This window comes from Arachis hypogaea, chromosome 9 (assembly GCF_003086295.3).
Source record: "Arachis hypogaea cultivar Tifrunner chromosome 9, arahy.Tifrunner.gnm2.J5K5, whole genome shotgun sequence".
Classification (NCBI taxonomy): domain Eukaryota; kingdom Viridiplantae; phylum Streptophyta; class Magnoliopsida; order Fabales; family Fabaceae; genus Arachis; species Arachis hypogaea.
Window position 1 is genome coordinate 38,873,330 of NC_092044.1, and position 10,828 is coordinate 38,884,157.

Genomic DNA, 10,828 nt, shown 5'->3' on the forward strand with positions numbered 1-10,828 from the left:
AATCAATTTCAAAAATCTTTTCTAACTTCCTATCTTTTTAAAATTGATTTTCAAATCTTTTTCAACTAACTAATTGACTTTTTGTTTGTTTCTTATCTTTTTCAAAACCACCTAACTACTTTTCTCTCTCTAATTTTTGAAAATTACCTCCCTCTTTTTTCAAAATTCTTTTAATTAACTAATTATTTCGAATTCTAATTTTGATTTTATTCCTTCTCTTAGTTTTCGAATTTTAACTTTAATTTAAAAAAAACAAAAATATTTTTCTTTTATTTTAAGTTAATTTTCGAAAACCCCTCTCTCTCATCTCTTTCTATTTATTCATTCATTTACTAACACTTCTCTTCATCTCAAGAATTAGAACTCACTCTTCCCCCCTGTGTTTGGATTCCTACTTTTTCCCTCTTCTATTCTTTTATTCTTCTACTAACATAAATGAATATTTCTACAATGGTAAAGAGGATCCCTATTATTATTATTTTTTGTTCCCTTCTTTTTCATATGAACAGGAGCAAGGACAAGAATATTCTTGTTGAAGCAGACCCTAAACCTAAAAGGACTCTAAAGAGGAAACTAAGAGAAGCTAAATTACAACAATCCAGAAACAACCTTACAGAAATTTTTGAAAAGGAAGAGGAGATGGCAGCCGAAAATAATAATGCAAGGAGGATGCTTGGTGATTATACTACACCCACTTCCAAGTTTGATGGAAGAAGCATCTCAATCCCTGCCATTGGAGCTAACAATTTTGAGTTGAAGCCTCAACTAGTTGCTCTAATGCAACAGAACTGCAAGTTTCATGGACTTCCATCAGAAGATCCCTATTAGTTTTTAACTGAGTTCTTGCAGATCTGTGAGACTGTTAAGACTAATGGAGTAGATCCTGAAGTCTACAGGCTTATACTTTTCCCTTTTGCTGTAAGAGACAGAGCTAGAACATGGTTGGACTCACAACCTAAAGATAGCCTGGACTCTTGGGATATGCTGGTCATGGCCTTCTTGGCTAAGTTCTTTCCTCCTCAAAAGCTGAGCAAGCTTAGAGTGGATGTTCAGACCTTCAAACAAAAAGATGGTGTATCCCTCTATGAAGCTTGGGAAAGATACAAGCAGATGACCAAAAGATGTCCTTCTGACATGCTTTCAGAGTGGATCATTTTGGATATATTCTATTATAGTCTATCTGAGTTCTTTAAGATGTCATTAGACCATTCTGCAGGTGGATTCATTCACCTAAAGAAAACACCTGCAGAAGCTCAAGAACTTATTGACATGGTTGCAAATAACCAATTCATGTACACTTTTGAGAGGAATCCTGTGAATAATGGGATGCCTCAGAGGAAGGGAGTTCTTGAGATTGATGCTCTGAATGCCATATTGGCTCAGAACAAAATATTTACTCAGCAAGTCAACATGATTTCTCAAAGTCTGAATGGATGGCAAAATGCATCCAACAATACTAAAGAGGCATCTTCTGAAGAAGAAGCCTATGATCCTGAGAACCCTGCAATGGCAGAGGTAAATTACATGGGTGAACCTTATGGAAACACCTATAATTCCTCATGGAGAAATCATCCAAATTTCTCATGGAAGGATCAACAGAAGCCTCAACAAGGCTTTAATAACGGTGAAAGAAACAGGCTTAGCAATAACAAGCCTTTTCCATCATCTTCTCAGCAACAGACAGAGCATTCTAAGCAGAGCTCCTCTAGCTTAGCAAATATAGTCTCTGATCTTTCTAAGGCCACTTTAAGTTTCATGAGTGAAACAAGGTCCTCCATCAGAAATTTGGAGGCACAAGTGGGCCAGCTAAGTAAGAAAATCACTGAAACTCCTCCTAGTACTCTCCCAAGCAATACTGAAGAGAATCCAAAAAGAGAGTGCAAGGCCATTGATATAATCAAAATGGCCGAACCTAGAGAGGAAGGGGAGGATGTGAATCCCAATGAGGAAGACCTCATGGGACATCTCCCAGACAAGAAGGAGTTCCCTATTGAGGACCTAAAGGAATCTGAGGCTCATATAGAGACCATAGAGATTCCATTAAACTTCCTTCTACCATTCATGAGCTCTAAGAAATATTCTTCCTCTGAAGAGGATGAAGATGAAACTGGAGAGCAAGTTGCTCAATATTTAGGAGCTATCATGAAGCTGAATGCCAAGTTGTTTGGTAATGAGACTTGGGAAGATGCACATCCCTTGCTCATTAGTGAACTAGATACATGGGTTCAGCAAACTTTACCTCAAAAGAAACAAGATCCTGGTAAATTCTTAATACCCTGTACCATAGGCACCATGACCTTTGAGAAGGCTCTGTGTGACCTCGGGTCAGGCATAAATCTTATGCCACTCTCTGTAATGGAGAAGCTGGGGATCTTTGAGGTACAGGCTGCCACATTCTCATTAGAGATGGCAGACAAGTTAATTAGACAAGCTTATGGATTAGTAGAGGACGTGTTAGTGAAGGTTGAAGGCCTTTACATCCCTGCTGATTTCATAATCTTAGACACTAAGAATGGAGGAGGATGAATGCATCATCCTTGGAAGACCCTTCCTAGCCACAGCAAGAGCTGTGATTGATGTTGACAGAGGAGAGCTAGTCCTTCAATTGAATGGGGACTACCTTGTGTTTAAAGCTCAAGGATATTCCTCTGCAACCATGGAGAGGAAGCATGAAAAGCTTCTCTCAATACAGAGTCAAACAAAGCCCCCACAATCAAACTCAAAATTTGGTGTTGGGAGGCCACAACCAAACTCTAAGTTTGGTATTGAACCCCCACATTCAAACTCTAAGTTTGGTGTTGGGAGTCCACAACATTGGCCTGATCACCTATGAAGCTCGATGAGAGCACACTGTCAAGCTAGTGACATTAAAGAAGCGCTTATTGGGAGGCAACCCAATTTTTATTTATCTAATTTTATTTTTATTTTATTTTTTATTTTATGTTTTATTAGGTTCATGATCATGTGGAGTCACAAAACAAAACAAAAATTAAAACAGAATCAAAAACAGCAGAAGAAACAGCATACCCTGGAGGAAGAGCTTGCTGGCGTTTGAACGCCAGTAAGGAGCATCTGGCTGGCGTTCAACGCCAGAATAGAGCATGAATCTGGTGTTGAACGCCATAAACAAGCAACAATCTGGCGTTTAAATGCCAGGATTACACCCTGAGGAGAGTTGGCGTTAAACGCCAGAAACAAGTATGGAACTAGCGTTCAACGCCAGAAACATGCTGCAGACTGGCATTGAATGCCCAAAACAAGCATAAAACTGGCATTTAATGCCAGAAACAAACATCAATCTGGAGTTAAATGGCAGCATTGCATGCAGAGGGCATTTTACACGCCTCATTGGTGCAGGGATGATAATCCTTGACACCTTAGGATCTGTGGACCCCACAGGATCATCTTAGGATCTGTGGACCCCACAGGATCCCTACCTACCTCAATTTACCTTTTCTCTTCTTCACAGAAGCCAATAACACTCTTCCCCAAAATCCCTTCACCAATCACCTCAATCTCTCTTACCCATCACCTCTTCACCACTCACATCCGTCCACTCTTCCCTATAAACCCCACCTACCTTCAAATTCAAAATCCCTTTTCCACCCAAACCCACCCAATATGGCCGAAATTTAACCCTTCTCCCTCCACCATATAAACCCCTCTATCCTTCTTCATTTTTACACAACACAACCCTCTCTTCTCCCCCTTGACCGAACCCACACATCTCTCCCTCTCCTCCATATTTTCTTCTTCTACTTCTCTTCTTTCTTCTCTTGCTCGAGGGCAAGCAATATTCTAAGTTTGGTGTGGTAAAAGCATAGCTTTTTTGTTTTTCCATAACCACTTATGGCACCTAAGGCCGGAGAAACCTCTAGAAAAGGGAAAAGGAAGACAAAAGCTTCCACCTCCGAGTCATGGGAGATGGAGAGATTCATCTCAAAGGTCCATCAAGATCACTTCTATGAAGTTGTGGCCAAGAAGAAGGTGATCCCTGAGGTCCCTTAAAAGCTCAAGAAAAATGAGTATCCGGAGATCCGACATGAGATCCAAAGAAGAGGTTGGAAAGTTCTGACCAACCCCATTCAACAAGCCAGAATCCTAATGGTTCAAGAGTTCTATGCCAATGCATGGATCACTAGGAACCATGATCAAAGTATGAACCCGAATCCAAAGAATTATCTTACAATGGTTCGGGGGAAATACTTAGATTTCAATCCGGAAAATGTGAGGTTGGCATTCAACTTGCCTATGATGCAAGAAGATGCACGCCCCTACACTAGAAGGGTCAACATTGATCAAAGGTTGGACCAAGTCCTTATGGACATATGTGTGGAAGGAGCTCAATGGAAAAGAGACTCAAAAGGCAAGCCAGTTCAATTAAGAAGACTAGACCTAAAGCCTGTGGCTAGAGGATGGTTGGAGTTCATCCAACGCTCCATCATCCCCACTAGCAACCAATCCGAAGTTACTGTGGATCGGGCCATCATGATCCATAGCATCATGATTGGAGAGGAAGTAGAAGTTCATGAAGTCATTTCTCTTGAATTCTACAAAATAGCCGAAAAGTCCTCCACCAAGGCAAGGCTAGCTTTTCCTCATCTTATTTGCCATCTATGCTACTCAGCTAGAGTTATCATAGAAGGAGAAATTCTCATTGAAGAGGATAAACCCATCACTAAAAAGAGGATGGAGCAAACAAGAGAGCCCATTCATGGATCTCAAGAGACACATGAGGAAGCTCATTATCAAGAAATCCCTGAGATGCCTCAAGGGATGCATTTTCCCCCAAACAACTATTGAGAACAACTCAACACTTCTCTAGAAGACTTGAGTTATAACATGGACCAACTAAGGGTGGAACACCAAGAGCACTCCATCATTCTCTATGAGATTAGAGAAGATCAAAGAGCAATGAGGGAGGAGCAACAAAGGCAAGGAAGAGACATAGAAGAGCTCAAGGACATCATTGGTCCTTCAAGGAGAAGGCGCCACCATCACTAAGGTGGACTCATTCCTTGTTCTTATTTCTCTGTTTTTCAGTTTTTATGCTATATGTTTGTCTATGTTTGTGTCTTTATTACATGATCATTAGTGTCTAGTATCTATGTCTTAAGGCTATGAATAATTCCATGAGTCCTTCATCTTTCTTAAATGAAACATGTTTTTAATACAAAAGAACAAGAAGTACATGAGTTTTGAATTCATCTTTGAATTTAGTTTAATTATATTGATGTGGTGACAATACTTTTTGTTTTATGAATGAATGATTGAACAGTGCATATTTTTTATCTTGTTATTTATGAATGTTAAAATTGTTGGCTCTTGAAAGAATAATGAAAAAGAGAAATGTTATCAATGATCTGAAAAATCATAAAATTGATTCTTGAAGCAAGAAAAAGCAGTGAAGAAGAAGCTTGCGAAAAAATATAAAAGAAAAAGAAAAAGCAAGCAGAAAAAGCCAATAGCCCTTAAAACCAAAAGGCAAGGGTAAAAAAGGATCCAAGGCTTTGAGCATTGATGACTACGCATCATGTTATGTTTTTCTATGCTTTTTCATATAAAAATCAATTCATAATGCTTAATTATGGGAGTGTTTTGGTGATTAAATTGAATATTGCTTTGATTGCTTGAGTTAATAAATTTTGTAGGAAATTATGGAAAATGAAGCAATAAAAGCACTAATAGAGGAAGCACACTCCCAAGGTGGCAAAAAGTTGGAAACAAACTCAAAGAGTAGCAAAGAGGATTTGCAACCCTGACCTCTTCACACTCCAACAAGAATAACTCGAGCTACAAAGCTCCAAATGAAGTAATCTCAGTGTCATTAGAAAGTAGACTTCTAGAGCTTTCCAACCATATATAACACTTTATAGTTGACACTGATTGGAGGGGACAAATTGCTATTCGTTTAGCTTCACAATTTCAGCGTAAAACAAGTCCCTGCAGTTCGCCAGACTGACCTCTTCACCTTCAAAAGATCATAACTTGGGCTAGAGAAGTCCAATTGACATGCTTCCAGCGGCGTTGGAAAGCTGAGATCTAGGGCTTTCCAAAGATATATAATAGTCTATAGTGGACATTCAATTTGGAGACCCAAACAGACCAATACTTCAGCGTGTAAGGTTTTTCCAAACCTTCAAAAGCCCAAAATGCCACTTCAATGACACTCCACATTGGGCCACTTCCAAATACTCCTATCCCTTCATTTATTCTTCAATGTTTCAAGCTTCTATGAAGGGAGTTAAAAGTTCACAAGCCCAAGTCAAGCCACAAGTAACAATCAATCAAGGCCACAAGAATCATCTAGAAGTAATTAGGAAATTTGCATTTGATTGTAATTTCATTTGAATTTGTAATTTAGGTAGCTTATAAATAGGGCCTTAGATTCATCATTTGAGAGACACCATGGAGGGGTGGAGGTGACTCCACTCCCCTTTCACTCTCATTCTCTTCTCTTCTTCCATTTTCTTTCATTCACACTTTAGTAAATATTTTTGTTATGATGAGTTTCTAATTTCCAACATTTGGGAAAGAGAGCTCTATTGCAATTTAATGGGTTGATTTATTTTCATTCTTCATCTTCAATTCTTCTTTCATTGTTTCTTTAGAGAGAGTCTTTGTGCTTCAAAGATCTAATTACTATCGAGAGAGGGATTAGATCTATTTAAATTCTATGATGAACTTGAGAAAGGAGTCATAGAATTTAGTTTGAGGCTCTTCTCTCACAACTCTCTTGATTGATAATTCTTAGCTTGATATGTGAGATGTAATCACTTTGAATTGAAATCTTGAGGGTTGTGTGGCAATTAGAGACCATTCTTCATCTCTTCTCATGAGCAATTAGATCAAGAGATTGGCAATTGATCAAGTTAAGAGAAATCAAATCACCAAGAGATTGGGGTTTGATTACTTATGATTTGCCAAGAGATCAATGATTGAATGATTGAAGTGGAGATGAGAATTGTTGATCTTGAGAATGCAATATCTCTTGATCCCAATGTTAATTTCATTCTTAATTCTTGTTATTTACTTCTTGTCTTTAATTCTTGTCATTTAATTGTTCTCTTTAAATTCTTGTCATTTACTTATGCACATTTATGGCTTTCTTTACTTTGGCACATTTATGCCTTCCAAGTGTTTGTAGAAATACTTCACTTGGTTTTACTTTCTAGTCATTTACTTTCTTGCACTTTACTTTCTTGTACTTTCTATTCCTTGCAATTTACATTCTTGCACTTTAATTTTTAGCACTTTAATTTCTTGTCATTTACTTTCCTTGCACTTTATTGCTTTTATTTAATTTCAAGTCATTTACATTTCTTGTTGCTTATCACTCAAACATGAATCGTCTAACTAGAACAATTAATTAACTATTGCTTGCTTAATCCATTAATCCTCGTGGGATCGACCTCACTCTAAGTGAGTCTTATTACTTGATACGACCCGGTATACTTGCCGGTTATACGTGAAATCTAATTTTTACGTATCAAGCATCAATGGATAGGAGGGCCCAAAAAAAATAAATCTAGGCCTAAGAGGCTAAATCAAGCTGTCCCTAACCATGTGCTTGTGGCATGCAGGTCCAAGTGAAAAGCTTGAGACTGAGTGGTTAAAGTTGTGATCCAAAGCAAAAAGACTGTGCTTAAGAGCTCTGGACACCTCTAACTGGGGACTGTAGCAAAGCTGAGTCACAATCTGAAAAGGTTCACCCAGTCATGTGTCTGTGGCATTTATGTATCTAGTGGTAATACTGGAAAACAAAGTGCTTAGGGCCACGGCCAAGACTCATTAAAGTAGATGTGTTCAAGAATCAACATACTTAACTAGGAGAATCAATAACACTATCTGAATTCTGAGTTCCTATAGATGCCAATCATTCTAGACTTCAAAGGATAAAGTGAGATGCCAAAACTATTCAGAAGCAAAAAGCTACAAGTCCCGCTCATCTAGTCAGAACTAATATTCATTGATGTTTTGAGATTTATAGTATATTTTCTTCTTTTTATCCTAATTGATTTTCAGTTGCTTGGGGACAAGCAACAATTTAAGTTTGGTGTTGTGATGAGCGAATAATTTATACGCTTTTTGGCATTATTTTTAGGTAGTTTTTAGTAGGATCTAGCTACTTTTAAGGATGTTTTCATTAGTTTTTATGCCAAATTCACATTTCAGGACTTTACTATGAGTTTGTGTGTTTTTCTGTAATTCCAGGTATTTTCTGGCTGAAATTGAGGGACTTGAGCAAAAATTTGATTTAGGCTAAAAAAGGACTGCTGATTCTGTTGGATTCTGACCTCCCTGTACTCGAAATGGATTTTCTGGAGCTAAAGAACTCTTTAATTGTGCACTCTCAACGGTGTTGAAAAGTAGACATCCAGGGCTTTCCAGCAATATATAATGGTCCATACTTTGTTCGAGTTAAGAAGAGAAAACTGGCGTTCAACGCCAGTTCCATGCTGCATTTTGGAGTAAAACGCCAGAAACACATCACAAACCAGAGTTAAACGCGAAAAACACGTTACAACTTGGCGTTTAACTCCAAGAGAAGTCTCTGTACATGGAAAGCTCAAACTCAGCCCTAGAACACACCAAAGTGGGCCCCGGAAGTGGATTTCTGCACTTAGACTTATTTTTGTAAACCCTAGTAACTAGTATAGTATAAATAGGACATTTTACTATTGTATTAGACATCTTTCGATTATTATTAGATTACCTTATGATCCTTTGATCACGTTTATAGGGGCTGGCCATTCGGCCATGCCTGGACCATTACTTATGTATTTTCAACGGTAGAGTTTCTACACACCATAGATTAAGGGTGTGGAGCTCTGTTGTACCTCGAGTTTCAATGCAATTACTACTATTTTCTATTCAATTCAGCTTATTCTTGTTCTAAGATATTCGTTGCACTTCAACATGATGAATGTGATGATCTGTGACACTCATCATCCTTCTCACCTATGAACGCATGACTGACAACCACTTTCGTTCTACCTTAGACCGAGCAAGTATCTCTTGGATTCCTTAATCAGAATCTTCGTGGTATAAGCTAGAACCCTTTGGCGGCCATTCTTGAGAATCCAAAAAGTCTAAACCTTGTCTGTGGTATTCCGAGTAGGATTCAGGGATTGAATGACTGTGATGAGCTTCAAACTCGCGATTGTTGAGCGTGGTGACAGACGCAAAAGAATTAATGGATTCTATTCTGACATGATCGATAATCGACAGATGATTAGCCGTGCTGTGACAGAGCATTTGGACCATTTTCACTGAGAGGATGGGAAGTAGCCATTGACAACGGTGATGCCCTACATACAGCTTGCCATGGAAAGGAATAAGAAGGATTGGATGAAGGCAGTAGGAAAGCAGAGATTCAGAAGGTACACAATATCTCCATACACTTATCTATTCCTACCAATGATTTACATAAGTATCTCTATCTTTATTTTATGTTTTATTTATTATTAATTTCAAAACCTCTATAACCATTATAATCTACCTAACTGAGATTTACAAGATAACCATAGCTTGCTTCATACCAGCAATCTCCGTGGGATCGACCCTTACTCACGTAAGGTATTACTTGGACAACCCAGTGCACTTGCTGGTTAGTTGAGCAGAGTTGTGACAAAGTGTGATTCACGTTTGAGAGCGCTACCAAGTTTTTGGCGCCATTGTTGATGATCACAATTTCGTGCACGAAACACCCAGTAGCGATGTCCTTGCAGGCGTTCAATGCCAGCTTGCGTAGGTATTTGGGCATTGAATGCCCAGTGAGGGGTTTCTCACTGGCGTTCAGCGCCAGAATGGTTGCATGGTTAGGTGTTGAACGCCCAGTGAGGGGTTCCTCACAAGTGTTCAACGCCAGAAAGCCTACCTGGTTTGGCATTGAATGCCCAGTGAGGGGTTCCTCGCTGGCGTTCAGCGCCAGGATGACTGCATGTTTGGGCGTTGAACGCCTAGCCTGTGCTCCCTGGCTGGCATTCAACGCCAGCTCTGCTGCCAGGATGGGCGTTGAACGCTCAGTGAGGGGTTCCCCACTGGCGTTCAGCGTTAGGCTTGCTGCCAGATTGGGCGTTGGACGCCTAGTGATATGTCATTCACTAGCGTTCAACGCCACCCCATTCTCTCCAATTTCAGCCTCAACCTCAATGGTTATGGCCTTGCAATCTTCTCTTAGATTCACTTTTGTGTTACTGAGAAGAGTGTCAGGAGGAGTCTCAGGGATCCTCTTGCTCAGTTGTCCAACTTGTACCTCCAAGTTTCTAATAGAGGATCTTGTTTCATTCATGAAACTTTGAATGGTCTTAGAGAGGATAGAAACCAGAGTAACTAAGTCAGAAAGGCTCTGCTTAGAGGTTTTCATGTTCCCTTGAGAAGATGGGAATAGTGGTCTGTTATTGAACCTATTCTGGTTCCTTCCACCTTGATTGTTATTGAAACCTTGTTGAGGTTTTTGTTGATCCTTCCATGAAAGGTCAGGATGATTCCTCCATGAAGGGTTGTAGGTCTTTTCATAGGATTCTCCCATGTAATTCACCTCCTCCATGGTGGGTTGATTAGGATCATAAGCTTCTACTTCAGAAGAAGCTTCCTGAGTACTGCCAGCTATAGTTTGCATTCCAATCAGATGCTGAGAGATCATATTGACTTGTTAGGTCAAGATCTTCTTCTGAGCCAGTATGGCATTCAGAGTCTCAGCTTCATGAACTCCTTTCTTCTGAGAGGTCCCATGATTCACAGGATTTCTTTCAGAAGTATACATGAATTGGTTGCTTGCAACGATCTCAATGAGTTCTCAAGCTTCTGCAGGTGTTTTCTTCAA

The 10,828-nt window shown here is 39.3% G+C and overlaps 1 non-coding gene across 1 annotated transcript; it reads right to left on the reverse strand.

The window, feature by feature from the left end:
- Window positions 1–1,032: 1,032 nt before the first annotated feature.
- Window positions 1,033–1,140, reverse strand: LOC112713238 (small nucleolar RNA R71). Its single transcript, XR_003158212.1, has one exon. It is a non-coding gene; the product is annotated as a small nucleolar RNA R71 (small nucleolar RNA).
- Between the last annotated feature and the right edge of the window lie 9,688 nt (window positions 1,141–10,828).